Genomic DNA, 17,600 nt, shown 5'->3' on the forward strand with positions numbered 1-17,600 from the left:
GTAGGAGGAAATGTGTCACTGGGACTGGGCAGTGAGTTTTCAAAATCCCATGCCAAGTCCAAAGTCTTTTCTCTCTCTGCCTATGAATCAGGATGTAGTTTTCAACTACTGCTCCAGATTCTGCCGGCATGCCACCATGTTTCCTGCCATGATGATAATGGCCTAAACTTCTGACACTGAAAACAAGCCCCAGAATAAATGCTTTCTCTTGTAATAATCGCTTTCATCATGGTGTCTCTTTACATCACTAGAATAATGGCTAAGATAGTTAGGCTGTGGTTCAATTCATATAGTTAAAATAAGCAACCAGTTATAGGCCAAATTTATTTGACACATTTTTTTTTATTTTCCCAACACAATATTTTATTAAACATTTGAGAATGTCATACAACATACCTCAATCACACTTGATTCCCATTCTTGCCAGGTTCACTCTTCCACCCTTGTGGCATCCTCCCCCAGAATAGCAAAAATACAATATAACAAGTCCAATTGGTGTTATCCTTATACTCATTAGAGCATGGTCAATCTTGCTGTGTCCAGCCTCTTCAAAAGGAGTTCTTCCCCAACCCCTGCCTAAAGCCATCAACTGTGAAGAGCTACAGTTAAGTATATTTATTATGATTTCCAAGGACTCTCCAATAAGATCCTGTCTAGATTTTCTTTTTAGGGGGGATTGTGGCACAGAAGCCTTCAATGTCCGTCTGAATTTCAGTTATGATTCTACAGTTATTGATACTACTGCAAAAGAAGCTCTTTGCCCATAGAAGTCAGTGGCAGTACAGATCAAGGACTTCCACATGCTTTCTAGCAGCCCAATGGATCATAGACTTCTACAGGGTTTCTAGCAGCAGCACAGATCATGGTCCACAAGTTTTGTGGTGACAGCTTGGATAACTGACATCCATCTGGTCCATGACATCAACACAGATCACCACATAGCATGTTTGAGGGAGGCATCACAGATCACTATCAGGATGTCTTCTTGTGGCAGTACCGACCACAGACATCGACACAGTCTCCATCAGCAGCTGGGTCATGGATATCCAACTGGTCTTTAGTATGCGGCCCAGAGCATGAACATAAACATAGTTTTTGGTGGCAGTAAGGACAAAGATGTCAACATGGTCTCCAGCACAAGGATGGCTTAATGATATCAAAATAGTTTCTGTTGGCAGCTCAGATCACTCATATTGACCCAGTCCCCAGCAACAGCACAGATCAGAGACATTGACATGATGGCTGGCAGCAGCACAGACTACAGTCATCATGGTTGTAATCATGGACTCAGGTGGCAACATGGACAATCGACAGCCACAAGGTCAAAGATTCTAACAAAGATTATGGCCATAAACATGGTTATCAGCGGCAGCATGAATGAGTGACATCAACATAATTTCAGATGTTAAGTCAGATAATGGACATCCACATGGTCAAAACAGGGAACAAAGATCAGTGACATCAACGTGGTTGGTTTCCTGTGGCAGATCATAAACATCAACTTAGCTTCAAGCGGCAGTCAAATCACAGAAATCAACATTGTATACATTGCCAACACAGGGCAGTTACCTGAAGTGGGTCTCAGGTGGTAGTATATACCATTGACTTCAGAATTGTCACAGATGATAACAGACTAGAGACAGCAGTATGGTTACAAGTGGAAGCAAGTTTCAGTAGCATCAACATGGTTGACAGCAACAGCAAAGATCAGTGACATCAACAAAGTTTCAGATCACATGTCAAATCATGGATATAAGTAACATTAGGAGAGGCAGCAAAAATCAGTCACATCAACATGGTTGCCTGTGTCTGTATAGATCATGGATATCAACTTAGTTTCAGGTGGCAGACAGATCATGGAAATCAATATTGTACACATGAGGGACACAGGAAACTTAATTGAACTGGGTCTAAGGTAGCAGTATGGATGAATTTCTTCAACACTGTTTCTGATGACACTGTACACTGCAGACATCAATATGGTTACAGGTGGTAGCAAAGTTCAGTAACCTCAACATGATTGACAGCTACAGTGTAGATCAGTAACATCAACAAAGTTTTGGACAGTAGGTTGGATGATGAACATCAACATGGTTAGAAGATGCAGCAAAAAACAGTGACATCAACATGATTTCCTGCAGCGGCATGCATCAAGAGTATTAAATTAGTTCTGGATGGCATGTGGATCAAGGAAATCAACATTATTCATGTTGGCATCACAGAATACTTACCTCAATGTGGTCTCAGGTGGTAGGACAGAACATGGGCATCAACATCGCATCCAGGGGAAACAAGGATCGCAGGCATCACCATGGCTTCCTGAAGCATTAGGGGTTGAATGGTAGGGCAGATCATGGGCAGCAACATAGCTAACAGAGGCAGCAAGGATCAGAGACGTCATAAGGTTTGCCACTGGCAGTACAAATCAATGATATCAACATAGCTTTGTGGCAGATCAAATCCCAGACAACAACATGGTTAACAGAGGCAGCACAGATCAGAGACAGCAGCGTGGTTACTGGTACAATATGGAACAAGGACATCAATATGGTCTCTAGTGGTAGAAAGACAAAGACTATCAATGTAGCTTTCAGAATGAGTAGGGTCATGGAAATGACATGGTGTCCAGTGGAAAGAGAGACTAGATGCATCAACACAGTTACCAGTGGCAGGATAGCCCCTGCTGTCACATTGAGACAGGAACATCAACATGCTTACCAGAAGTAGGAAAGATCCATGTCATCAACATAATTTTGAATGGAGGATTGGCTCATGGATATCAACATAGTTAAAACATGCAGCAAGGATCAGTGACATCAATGTGGTGGCCTGAAGAAGCATAGGTGATAAAGTACAACTTAGTTTTGGATAGTAGGTTAGATCAAGGAAAAGAACATACTTCACACTGGCAACAAAAATCATTTACCTCAGCATGGATTCAGGAGTCAGAACAGAACATCAACATCAACATCATATTCAGGGGCACCAAGAACCACAGGCATCAACATGGCTTCCAGAAGCAGTAGGGACAGCATGGGAAGTCAGATCATGGTAATCAACATGATAAACAAAAGAAGCAAGGATCAGTGGTCTCAACATGGTTCCAGGGACAGAATGAATTACAGATATCAACTTAAGTTCCAATGGCAGGTTAACTCATGGAAATCAATATTCTTCATGTTCGCAACACAGAAAACTTACCTCAGCATAGTCTCAGGTGGCAGGTCAGACCATTAACATCAACATGTTATCCAGGAGGAAAATGTACCGTAAGGCATCAACATGGACTTCAAACCAATAGGAATAGCATAGTAAGGCTCATGAACATGATAAAGAAAACAGCAGGCATTAATGTCATCAACAAGGTTGCAGGTGATAGCATGTAAATATCACCAGTTTCAGATGGTAGCTGAGATCATGGCAATTAACATTCATCACGTTGGCAGCACAGAACTCTTTCATCAATAGGGTCTCGGGTAGAAGAATATCTCCATTGATATGGACATCAATGTCATATCAACAGTAAGAAAGACCACAAGCATCAACAAGGCTTCCAGAAATAGTAGGAAGAACATGGTAGGTCATTCAATAATGGACATCAATTTGGTTAACAGAGGCACATGGGATCAATGGCATCAACATGGTTTCAGGTGGCATCATGAATTATGGATTTCATCTTACATTTGGATGGTGGGTTAAATCTTGCAAATTAACATTTTGCATGTTGGTAACACAGAACGATAATTTAATGCAGTCACAAGGGGCAGGAGAGTTATTGGACATCAACAATGTATGTAGTGGTTAAGAAGGACCACGGGCATCTACATGGCTTCCAGAAGAAGCAGGAATAGCATGATGGCCTATGTTAGACATCAATTTGATTAACAGAGTTGGATCAATGACATCAACATGGTCACATGTGGCAGCATGAATCATAGATATCAACTTATTTTCAGACTGCACATTAAATCTTGAAAATTAACATTTTTCTCATTCACAAAATAATGGCAGGAAAGATAGATATAAACTTCATATTGAGCAACAAGAAGAACCATCGTCATTAACATGCCTCCCAGAAGTAGTAGGAATACCATGGAATGTCTGATCATGAACATCAAAACCGTTAAGAAGGAGCAGGAAACAATGGCATCAACATGTTTATAGACAGCAGCATGAATTATGGATAATAACTTAGTTTCAGATGGTAGTTGAATTCTTGGAAATTTACTTTGTTCATGTTGGAATAACAGAAAATTTATCTTAATATGGTCATAATTGACCACACAGGTCACCAATATCAAGACGTTATCCAGAGATAACAAGGAGCAGGGGAATCAACATGGCTTCCAGAAGGAATAAGAATAGCATGGAAGTTCTGATCATAGGCATCAACATGGTTAACAGAGACAAGAGGGATCAATAAAATGACCATAGATTCAGATGACACCAAGAATTATGGATATAAAATTAGTTTCCAAGATTACTGAAATCTTGGAACTTAACATTTCAACGGTTAAATCTTGGAACTTAATATTCTTCATGTTGGTGAGAGAACATTTAATTTAACAAGGTAAAGACAGCAGGAGAGATCACAAAACACAATATGGTATCCACTGGTACAAATATGATGGGCATCATCATGGATTTCAAATGTGCTAGGAATATTATAATTAGAATCATAAACACCAATATGTCCAACAGAGGCAGACGGGAATCAATGACTTCAACATGTTTGGAGGTGGCACCATGTATTCTGTATATCAACATAGTTTCAGTTGGTGGTTAAATTCTTGGAAATTAATGTTCTTCACATTGAGAACACAGAACACTTAACGTTAGCATTGTCACAGGTGGCAAGAGTTCAAGGAAATCTATATGGAATATACTGGCAAGAAGGACCACAGGCATCCACATGGCTTTTAGTAATGCCAGACATTCCATAAGACAATGGATCGTAGACATCCACATGTTTACCAGATGCAGCAGGGATAAATGAATTCAATTTATATGGAGGCAGCAAAAAGTATTCTGGATATCAACTTAGCTTCATTTGGTATTTCAGTTGATGTAAATTTACATTCCTCATGTTGGCAAAAATGTATACTTACCTTAATATGGCCATGAGGGTCCATGGACGTCATGGCAATCAAGATGTTATCCCATTAAAACAAGGAGCACCTGCATCAACATGGCTTGTAGAACCAAGGGAATGCCCGGCAGGTCCTTTCATACACATCAACAAGGTAAACAGAGGCAGCAGGGGTTAATGACATCAGCACGAGTGCAGGTGTAAACATGAATTACAGACACCAGCTCAGTTATCAATGGTTCATTAAATCTTAGCAATTACCATTCAATATGTTGCAAAAAACGAACACTGTAGTTAGAGTTTTCCTGCCTTGCCCACAGTCAGGACAAATCTTTGTCACCCGCCAGTCCCACAATCCACTTATAAAATAATCACTCAGACGCTTATATCACTTATAAACTGTATGGCCGTGGCAGGCTTCTTGCTAACTGTGCTTATAGCTTAAATTAGTCCATTTCCATAAATCTACACCTTGCCACGTGGCTGGTGGCCCACCGGCATCTTCACATGCTGCTGGTCATGGCGGCATCTGGCAGTCAGTCCTTCTGCCTTCCTGTCCTTTTATTTCTCCTCTCTGTTAGTCCTGCCTATCCTTCCTGCCTAGCTACAGCCGATCAGGTTTTATTTATTGATCAATCAGAACAACTTGACATACAGACCATCCCCCAGCACAGCCAAGTGCAGACCATCTCAGACACCTGCACTCAGGCCCATGGTCCTAATCATCCTCTATGCGGACCTGCTGGGTAACGCCACAAAGAACCCAAGAAGGGCTCCCACAGGACATACAGAACATCCCACAGCAGAACACTTATAATAAAATGGTCACTTGTAGTAGGAATTACATTGAATGTTTGCTCATGGACATCCACATCTTTAACACATGCAGTAGGAATGAATGAATTCAAATTGTTTGGAGGTGACAGCAAATATTCTGGATATCAACTGAGTTTCAGTTGGGATTTCAATTCTTGGAAATTTACATTCTTTGTGTTGTCAACACAGAATATTTCCATCAATATGGTCATAAGGGGCTAGAGAGGTCATGGCAATCAAAATGTTATCCCATAGTAACAAGGACCATATGCATCAACATGGCTTACAAAAACAGCAAGAATACATTGGAGGGACATTCATAGACATCAACAAGGTTAACACTGGCAAAGGGGATCAATGACATCAGCATGGTGGAGGTGGCAGCATGAATTATGGATATCGGCTTAGTACTCAATGCTTGTTAAATCTTGGATATTACCATTATACACATTGCCAAAAAGAAACCCTTGCCTTAATATGGCCATAGCGGCTGGAGAATTTATGGCAATCAAGATGATAACCCAAGGTATAATGGACCACCTGCATCAACATGGCTTACAGAACCAATAGGAATGCAGGGGAGCTCCATTCATAATATCAGCAGGGTTTGTAAATGCAGCAGTGATGAATGACCTCAGTATGGATGCAGGTGGCAGCATGAATAATGTGTATCAACTTAGTTACCAAAAGTTGGTTAAATCTTGGAAATTACCATTCTATACATTGGCAACAAGGAACACATACATTAACATCATCACCTGTAGCAACAGAGATCATGGAAATCAACATGGTGTCCACTGGTTTATAAGACCATGAGCATCAACACTGCTACCAGAAGTAGTAGGAAAATCATTATAGTTCCAATCATGGACCTCCATATGGGTAATGGAAGCAGCAGGGATCAATTAAATCCACAAGGTTTCAGGTGGTAGCATGTTGAATGGATAGCCACATCGTTTCCTTTGGTAGTTGAGATCAGGGAAATTAACATTCTTCATTTTGGAAAGACAGAACTCTTGCATCAACATGGTCTCAGGTAGGAGGACAGATGGACATCAACATCAGATCCATGGGCAAGAAGAACCCTGGCATCAACATGGTACCAGAAATAGTAGGAATATCATGGTATGTCTGCTCATGGACATCCACATGTTTAACAGATGCAGCAGGGATGAATGAATTCAATTTGTTTGGAAATGACAGAAAGTATTCCAGATGTCAACTTAGTTTCAGTTGGTATTTTTGTTCTTGGGAATTTATATTCTTTGTGTTGGCAACACAAAACATATATATTAATATGGTCATAAGGGTCCAGAGACGTCATGGCAATCAAGATGTTATACCATGGTAAGAAGGACCATACAAATCAACATGGCTTACAGAAGCAATGGAAATTCCTGTAAGGTCCTTTCATAGACATCAACAAGTTTAACAGATGAAGCAGGGTCAATAATATCAGCATCGGTACAGGTGGCAGCATGAATTATAGATATTAGCTAAGTTAACAAAGGTTTATTAAATCTCGGTAATTGCCAAAAAGGAACACTTACCTTAATATGGTCACTTGTAGCAGGTGAGATCATGCAAGTCACCATGGTGTCCAGTGGTAAGAAGATCATGAGCATCAACATTGCTTCCAGAAGGAGTAGGAATAGCATTGTAGTGCCAATCATGGACAAGCACATGTTTAAGAGACTCAGCTGGGATTAAAGGCCTCAATTTATTTGGAGGTGGCAGCATGTCTTTAGGATACTATCTTAGTTTCTATTGGTGTTTCAATCTTGAAAATTACATTCTTCATATTGCCAACACAGAATACTTACATTAATAATGTCATAAGGGGATAGACAATTCAAAGCCATCAAGGTGTTATCCCATGGTAACAAGACCACATGCATCATCATAGCTTACAGAATGAATAGGAATGCATGGGAGCTCCATTCATTAATATCAATAGGGTTTGCAAAGGCAGCAGTGATCAATGACATCAGCATGGCTGCACTTGGCAGAATGAATTGTGTGTATCAACTTAGTTACCAAAAGTTAGTTAAATCTTGGAAATTACCATTCTATACATTGGCAACAACAAACACTTAAGGTGGTGACTTGTAGCAGGAGAGATCATAGAAATAAGCATGGTGCCAAGTGGTAAGAAGATAATGAGCATCAACATTGCTTCCAGAAGTAATAAGAATGGCATTGTGCCTCCAATCATGGACAGCCACATGGTTCACAGAAGCAGTTGGGATATATTATATCCACAGTGTTTCAGGTGGCAGAATGTAGAATGAATAGCCACACAGTTTACTTTGGTAGTTGATATCAGAGAAATTAACTTTCTTAATGATGGAAAGACAGAACTCTTGTACCAGCACAATGTCAGTTAGGAGGACAGATAGATATCAACATCAGATCCATGGGCAAGAAAGAACCCTGCCATCAAAGTGGTTTGCAGAAATAGTAGGAATAGCATGGTATGTCCATTCTTGGACATCCACATTTTTAACAGATGCAGCAGGGATAAATTAATTCAATTAGTTTGGAGGTGACAGCAAATACTCTGGATATCAACTTGGATTCATTCTTTATTTCAATTCTTCAAAATTCACATTCTTTACATTGGCAACACAGCACACTTCGATCAATGTGGTCATAAGGGGCCAAGGAGGTCATGGCAGTCAAAATGTTATCCCATGGTAACAAGGACCACATTCATCAAAATGGCTTACAGAAACAAGAGGAATACATTGGAGGTGAATTCATAGACATCAACAGGGTTAACAGTGGCAACGGGTGTCATTGACATCAGCATGGTTGGAGGTTGCAGCATGAATTGGATATTTGCTTAGTGGCTCATGCTTGTTAACTCTTAGAAATTAAGTTCTACATATTGCCAAAAAGGAACACTTGCCTTAATATGGCCATAAGGGGCTAGAGAATTTATGGCAATCAAGATGATAACCCATGGTATAAAGGACCATCTGCATCAACATGGCTTACAGAACCAATAGGAATGCAGGGGAACTCCATTCATTAATATCAGCAGGGTTTGCAAAGGCGTCAGTGATCAATGACTTCAACATGGCTGCAGGTGGGTTTGCAAAGGCGTCAGTGATCAATGACTTCAACATGGCTGCAGGTGGCAGCATGAGTTATGTGTATCAACTTAGTTACCAAAAGTTGGTTAAATCTTGGAAATTACCATTCTATCCTTTGGCAACAAGGAACACATACATTAAAATCATCACCTGTAGCACCAGAGATCATGGAAATTAACATGGTGTCCAGTGGTTTACAAGACCATGAGCATCAACACTGCTACCAGAAGTAGTAGGAAAAGCATTATAGTTCCAATCATGGACATCCATATGGGTAACAGAAGCAGCAGGGATCAAGTAAATCCACTAGGTATCAGGTGGCAGCACATATAATGGATAGCCACATAGTTTACTATGGTAGTTGACATCAGGGAAATTAACATTCTTCACGTTGGAAAAACAGAACTCTTGCATCAACATGGTCTCAGGTAGCAGGACAAATAAACATCAACAACAGGTCCATGGGCAAGAAACACCCTAGCATCAATGTGGCTTCCAGAAATAGTAGGAATAGCATGATATGTCTGCTCATGGACATCTGCATATTTAACAGATGCAGCAGTGATGAATGAATTCAATTTGTTTGGAGGTGACAGCAAGTATTCCAGGTATCAACTTAGTTTCAGTTTGTATTATTGTTCTTGTAAATTTACATTCTTTATATTGGCAACAAAAAATACTTACATTAATATGGTCATAAGAGGCCACAGATGTCATGGCAATCAAGAAGTTATCCCATGATATCAAGGACCACATGAATCAACATGGCTTATAGAACCAATAGACATTCTTGTCAGGCCCTTTCATTGACATCAACAAGTTTATCAGAGCCGGCAGTGGTCAATGACATCAGCATGGGTGCTGATGGCAGCATGAATTACACGTATCAGCTACGTTACCAAAGGTTCATTAAATCTTGGGTATTACCTTTCTATATATTGCCAAAAAGGTACACTTACCTTAATGTGGTCAATTGTGGCAGGAGAGATCATGGAAGTCACCATGGTGTCCAGTGGTAAGAAGATCATGAGCATCAGCATTGCTTCCAGAAGGAGTAGGAATAGCATGTAGTTCCAATCATGGACATGCACATGTTTAAGAGACTCAGCTGGGATTAATGACCTCAACTTGTTTGGAGGTAGCAGCATGTATTCATGATATTAACCCAGTTTCTGTTAGTATTTCAATTCCTGGAAATTACATTCTTCAAATTGGCAACACAGAACACTTACATAAATAAGGTCATAAGGGGATGGAGAATTCATAGCCACCAAGGTGTTATCCCATGGTAACAAGGACCACATGCATCAACATAGCTTATAGACCCAATAGGAATGCATGGGAGCTTCATTCATTAATATCAACAGGGTTTGCAAAGGCAGCGGTGATCAATGACATCACCTTGGCTGCAGTGGCAGTATGGATTATGTGTATCAACTTAGTTACCAAAAGTTAGTTAAATCTTGGAAATTACCATTCTATACATTGGCAACAACAAACACTTACCTTAAGGTGGTGACTTGTAGCAGGAAAGATCATAGAAATCAACATGGTAAGAGTGGTAAAAAGATAATTAGCATCAACATTGCTTCCAGAAATAGTATGAATGTCATTGTGCTTCCAATAATGGACATCCATATGGGTAACAGAAGCAGGGATGTATTATATCCACAGGTTTTTAGGTGGTAACATGTCGAATGGATAGGAACATAGTTTACTATGGCATTTGAGATCAGGGAAATTAACATTCTTCATGATGGAAAGACAGAACATGGCCTCAGGTAGCAGGACAGATGGACATCACCATGAGATCCAAGGGCAATAAAGAACCCTGCCATCAATGTGCTTTCCAGAAATAACAGGAATAGCATGGTATGTCCGCTCATGGACATCTACATGTTTAACAGATGTAGCAGTGATGAATGAATTCAATTTGTTTGGAGGTGACAGCAAATATTCCGGATATCAACTTAGTTTCAGTTGGTATTTCAATTCTTAGAAATTTACATTCTTTATGTTGGCAACACAGAATACTTCCATCAATATGGCCACAATGGGCCAGAGTGGTCATGGCAATCAAATGTTATCCCATGGTACCAAGGACCACACGCATTGACATGGCTTACAGAACCAACAGGAATGCATTGGAGGGGCATTCATAGACCTCAACAGGGTTAACAGTGGCAACCGGGATCAATGACATCAGCATGGTTGGAGATGGCAGCATGAATTATGGATATCTGCTTATTTACTGATGCTTGTTAAATATTGGAAATTACAATTCTACACATTGCCAAAGGAATACTCATATTAACATCATCACTTTTAACAGGAGACCTCACAGAAATCGAAATGATGTCTAGTGGTTTACAAGTTCATGAGCATCAACACTGCTACCAGAAGTGTTATGAATAGCATTGTAGTTCCAATCATGGACATCCATATGGGTAATAGAAGCAGCAGAGATCAATTAAATCCTCAAGGATTCAGGTGGCAGCATGTAGAAAGGATAACCACATAGTTTACTTTGGTATTGAGATCAGGGAAATTAACATTCTTCAAGTTGGAAAGACAGAACTCTTGTATCAACTTGGTCTCAGGTAGCAGGACAGGTAGAACTCCACATCAGATCCATGGGCAAGGATGAACCCTGGTATCAACCTGGCTTCCAGATATAGTAGGGATTGCATTGTATGTCTGCTCATGGATATCCACATGTTTTCTAGACCCAGCAGGGATAGTGGCATCAACTTTGTTGATGGCAACATGCATTCTGGATTTCAACTTTGTTTAATTAGTATTTTAGTTCTTGGAATTTTATATTCTTTTTTTTTTTTGGTTTTTCGAGACAGGGTTTCTCTGTGAAGCTTTGTTCCTTTCCTGGGACTCACCTGGTAGCCCAGGCTGGCCTCGATCTCACAGAGATCCGCCTGGCTCTGCCTCCCGAGTGCTGGGATTAAAGGCGTGCGCTACCACTGCCCGGTGGAAATTTATATTCTTTATGTTGGAAACAGACAACACATACCTTCACATGGTCCTCAGGGCACGGAGTGGTCATGGCCATCAACATACTATCCCATGGAACCAAAACCACATGCATCAACATGGCTTACAGAGTCAAAAGGAGCCCATTTGGGTCCATTCATAGACATCAATATGGTTAATAGATGCAACAGTATTCAATTACATCAGCATGGGTGCACATGGCAGCATGAATTATGCATATCAGGTTAGTTACCAAAAGTTGGTTAAATCTTGGAAAATACCATTCTATTCATTGGCAACAAGGAACACTTACATTAACATGATCACTTGTAGCAGGAGATATCATGAAAATCTACATGTTATTCGGTGGTTTAAAAGATCATGAGCATAAACATTGCTTCCAAAATTTGTACGAATAGTATTATAGTACCAATCATGAAAATCCATGTGGTTAACAGTTAGCTGAGATCAATAAAATTCACATGGTTTCAGGCACCATCATGTATAATGGATAGCAACATGGTTTTGCTGGTAGTTGTTATCAAAAAATTAACATCCTTCATGTTGGCAACACAGAACTCTCATAGCTACATGGTCTCAGGTGACAGGGCAGTGATATACATGAACATCAGATCCATGGGCAAGAAAGAATCCTCCTCAACATGACTTCCAAAATAGTAGGAATAGCATGGTATGTCTGCTCATGCACATCCACATGTTTAAAAGATGTAGCAGGGATAGATGAATTCAAGTTGTTTGGAGGTGACAGCAAGTATTCTGGATATCAACTTAGTTTCAGGTGGTGTTCCAGTTCTTGGAAATTTACATTCTTTTTACATTCTTTATGTTGGCTACACAGAACACTTACATTAATATGCTCATAAGGGGCCAGAGAAGTCTTGGAAATCAAGATGTTATCCCTTTGTAACAAGGAACACATGCACTAACATGGTTTACAGAACCAATAGGAATGCATGGGAGGTGCTTTCATAGACATCAGCAGGGTTAACAGAGGCAGCAGGGATCAATGACATCAGCCTGGGGACCATTGGCAGCATGAATTATGCATATCAACCTAAGTTACCAATGGTTGGTTACATCTTGTAAAATAACATTCTACACATTAGCAAACAAGGAACACTTACCTTACTATGGTCACTCGTTGCAGGAGAGATCATGGAAGTCAACCTGGTGTTCAGTGCTAAGAAGATCATGAGCATCAACATTGCTTCCAGAAGGAGTAGGAATAGCATTGTAGTGCCAATCATGGACATCCATATGGTTAGCAGCGGCCACAGGAGTCAATTAAATCCACAATAGTTTCTCTAAATTAAAATGTATCCCCCTGAGAATGACAAGATATTTATCTTTATGGATAAATTTCAGAACAAATACAAAGAATATTCATGTAACTGGCAAGCACAACAAGAGTCTTATGAAATGTTTTCAAACTTCATGTCTCATTCAAAAATTATAATGCAATGAGAAAAATAAATGAAGGGTTTATGTTTAATAACTAAAATATATCAGAAGCAAAATAACTTGGTTTCTTGCCTTATCAAGATGTGCAAGAAATTTCTTGCATGAAAGTACTTTCATTATAGTTCACATTTTTAATATTGTTATTACATTTTGGGTACTGTGATAAATACTTAATGACATAAGATTTTAATTCTCAAATAACTAGTTTAAACATGGTAATTATTGCAAAGATGAGAATCTTGAGTTATTCAAAGTTAGGGAAATTTTCTCAAATGTTTATTGTGATGAGGTTCATTTACATGACTATTTCTGTGTCTTTGGGCATTCACAGAGACTGGATATCCATATAATTTTTATACAATAGAAATACTGTCCATACTACATAGAATTGTTCTGAAAATTAACTAAAATGTAAACTTAAGGCATACTTTTTAATACCTGGTATGATGGACAGTATTAATTAATCAACACTTAGGAGGCAAGGCACTTGGCACACCTATGTCTAAATCAAGATTAATCTGAGACTGTCTTTGAGGGAATAAGTTGATTATGTTACTTGAAACAGGACAAGCCAACTTAATTTTTTTGAAAAGAAGAAAACAGTGAGATAAAAGGACCATTGCAGGGTAGTATTGAGAGAGCAATAGAGAGGTCAATATCAGGTTACCTGTGATGGGAAGGAGGACACGGAATAGATGGAGGCAGGGAGGGACATAAATACAAAAGGAGGGTAAAGTAACAGTAAGGATGTTTGAAAAAGGCGTAAGAAGTCACACTATAAGTGGCTACATAAATACCTACAATATATTTACATATTAAAGCCAATGTGTAAAATTATGTTTTTTTTATTTTACCTTATGTAACCATTGTCTATTTTGCTTCAAATAATAGGACTACAATGCGATCTGTTGCCAAAGTAATCTTCTGTGATGAAACTTGTGAGATGCTTTTATATATAATATAATGAGAAATCTTTAGGGGTTATCTTAATACTAGATCTTCTTAGCTGAATAATAATAGTAGGTTCTCATTCAGAGGCTTTGATCTATATTTTATGTTCATGGCCCTGTAAATTGTACCAGATATGAACTCTGTTGTGGAGATTTAGCTCAAAATCCAACCAGAAAATCATTGGTTATTCACAGAACATTCATGCCACTATTTGTCTCTAGAAAATATCTTGCCACATTAGTCATTATTGTAGGTCACAGGGTTCTCATCAAGGTGAGATAGATGATTACATCCCATAGTACTGAAGCATCATCCCTACTGGCTTGCTTTTATAGTGATGGCCTAAAAATCAATAGAGATAATAGTCTACTTTGGAAGACCATATTTACAATTAGGCAATCTCAATTAGTACAACATATATACTAAGAAATGGTAATATACATCATATAATATGTAAGTAAACAAATTGAAATGAATTAAAGTTATAACATTATGACTATACAATATATGTTGACACAAACTGCTGGATTGTCATTTTCAGTGGGGGGATACTCAGGGACTTGTTGTAGGTAGCTGTACCAGCTTTGCCCTGGAAATACTACCCCCATTGAGGCTTCCGGTAACTGTCACTTCTACAAGGTGGGGCTGAGGTAGGAGCCCTTAACACCAGTGAACTGGATGTGCCAGCTCTCTTGGTTCCTGGATCCTGGATGATGGAGGTAGACCGAGCAGAGTTCTCCAGAGAACACTGCTGGACTGCACTACACCTTTCCTGGACCCTGTAACCTATCCCTTTACTTGTAAGTTACCCCACAAAATAAACCTCTCTTTTAACTATGTGGAGTTGCCTTAATACATCCACCAATAGGGGCTAGAGCGATTGGTCAGTGGTTAAGAGCACATGCATGGCTTCCAGAGTCTTCACAATATCAGCACCCATATCAGGTAGTTCCCCCAGGGGAAAGGACAGCTTCTTCTCAACGCATGCATGGAGAACTACACACATGTGTTATAAGCACATGCACATGATGTTTTAAAAAATCCTAAATAACAGTGAATGTTAATTTGAGTGATAAAAAAGCTTCTAAATACCTTATTTCAATGAAGTAAATGTCTAAGAAAAAAGCCAAATTTATGTCAAAGGTTTTGGAGACTAATATACTTTTTACACTTCTTTGATTTTCGACCGTTAGGATGTTGAAGGCTTGAAGTCCAGATTCTCTGAGATTATAATTAGTCCCCTTAATAACTGTTTATCATCTACCTTTGTATCTGACCCCACATCCTTTTGATGGTCAGGTAAACATTTGGAATGTATGGAATCTGTAGGGGAAAGGGACCAGGCAAAGAAACCCACCAGAGTTAGTGAAAGAAACCAACCCTGGCCCTGAAACCAGAGTTAATGAAAGAAACACACCCTGGATCTGAGACCTGAGCCAGGAAATATGCCCTGGCCCTAAAACTAGAGCCAAAAGGCAAAAAAGGGCCAGTGAAAGAAACAGTTTGGCTCTGAAATCAGAGCCAACTCTGCCCCTGACCAACAAAACTAATCAATCCCTGGGCAGGAAAACTAACCAATCCCTGAGTAGATAATCTTCTCCCTGGAGAAACTCCACCTCTAAGAAGCTTGATGCAAGTCCCTCTGCCTGTTCAGTTGTTGACTGTGCTTTCCCACCCTGGCAGAGGCAGCCACTCTCCTGGACTCCTCCTTCACAAATCTCTTTTTCAAACGAGTCTTGGGTGAAGATCTTCATTTGCCAGTGCAGAATACAAGAACCTTGCTGAGATGTACCTTAGGGGGACTGAGCAGAAAAAAAACTTGCTGAAACATTCCCTTAGGGGGAGCTGAGCAAGGCTGAGCAGAAAAAAAAAGTAACAACTTCTCCCCTGAGCTGGAGGAGATTGCTACATTTCTACAAGAGTTTCCCCTTTAGCAGATGTGTAGCAGAAGAAGCAACATTTTGGGCCAGAGAGAAGAAGCAGAGCTCTGATGGGAAGCCCCCTTAGGGGTGGGGGGGGGGTGGAGCAAAGCTCATCTGTACTGGTTCTAGAAGAGCAGTGTTGCTATATTCTGCAGGGAGACCATCTCTCCTGCACCCCATTGTCAGGTATCACCTGAGTTCCCCACAAGTCAGGATACCTTCCCCTCCAGGCCTGAGCTGTTCTATTTCGGCTCTAGCCTCTAAATTGTCCTGTTGCAGCTCTAGGTATAGGCTGGCTTCTTCTACTACCACGAATGTTAAGAATGTTGATCAGATATTCTATAAAGCCTAGAGCCAATTCCATTTCCCCACCTAACTTAATAACTGCTATATACCCTCCTCTGATAGCCCATAATGTCTCTCAGTCTATGCATTTAGTAATATCTTTTTCCTATGACAATAAAAATTCTATATGTCACTAACATTAAGAATGCTTGAAAAGAGCTGGGTGGTGGTGGCACATGCATTTATTCACAGCACTGGGGAGGCAGAGGCAGGATGATCTCTGTGAGTTTGAGGCCATCCTGGCCTACAGAGTGAGTTCCAGGAAAGGCGCAAAGCTACACAGAGAAAGCCTGTCAAAAAAAAAAAAAGAATGCTTGAAAAAGCAATATATTATTTCAAAAGATTTTTATTAGATTTACCACACATGTGAGGAAAATGCTTCTTTTACAATCTGTAACTAGGTATGAATACTTCATTTTCCATTGTTAGTTATGTGAGTCCTAAAGAGTAGCTAAAAAATACAAATTATTGGCATTGTTCTTGTTAGCCCACCAAAACTTGATGGTGAATAAAACCCCATTGCTGAAGACACCACACACTTTGGTCACAGGGATTGAAAATATATAGGTGCTATAGACCTGGAATCCTTTTCCCCAATGGATAGCTTTCATAGAGGCAAAAGATACTGCTCCTGTCACCGGAGAAAATTCCTCTGCAACCTCACCCAGTTTTGAATCCTGCAAACTAAAATTATGCCTGGCCTCATGACACATGCTCATTGGTACAATAGTAGCATGAAGTTTTTGGAGTGCGGGTGAACAATTGCTTTCTGATTAGAATTGAGTCTTGTTCCACAGGAGGATCTCAAATCTGGTACTGAAAATCTAGTTAAGAACCCACGGCTGGAGATTTCAAACACTCTAGAGGAGAACCTTAAGTCCATAACATGGAACTGACTTCTTAATACATATC

General features: G+C 39.8%; 1 long non-coding RNA gene across 4 annotated transcripts; it reads right to left on the reverse strand.

The window, feature by feature from the left end:
- Positions 1–335: 335 nt before the first annotated feature.
- LOC107399769 (uncharacterized) lies at positions 336–10,012 on the reverse strand. Of its 4 annotated transcripts, none has more exons than XR_013048205.1 (6): positions 5,109–5,726; positions 2,927–3,287; positions 2,719–2,829; positions 2,232–2,369; positions 1,570–2,135; positions 336–1,478 (listed from the first exon to the last, which is right to left on the reverse strand). It is a non-coding gene; the product is annotated as an uncharacterized LOC107399769 (long non-coding RNA). The 4 variants fall into 4 exon arrangements; XR_013048206.1 differs by lacking the exon at positions 336–1,478 and adding an exon at positions 7,456–10,012 and having other exon boundaries at positions 1,906–2,135; positions 5,109–5,223; XR_013048207.1 differs by lacking the exon at positions 336–1,478 and having other exon boundaries at positions 1,906–2,135; positions 2,927–3,010; positions 3,202–5,701.
- Positions 10,013–17,600: the final 7,588 nt, after the last annotated feature.

This window comes from Peromyscus maniculatus, chromosome X, assembly GCF_049852395.1.
Source record: "Peromyscus maniculatus bairdii isolate BWxNUB_F1_BW_parent chromosome X, HU_Pman_BW_mat_3.1, whole genome shotgun sequence".
NCBI lineage: Eukaryota > Metazoa > Chordata > Mammalia > Rodentia > Cricetidae > Peromyscus > Peromyscus maniculatus.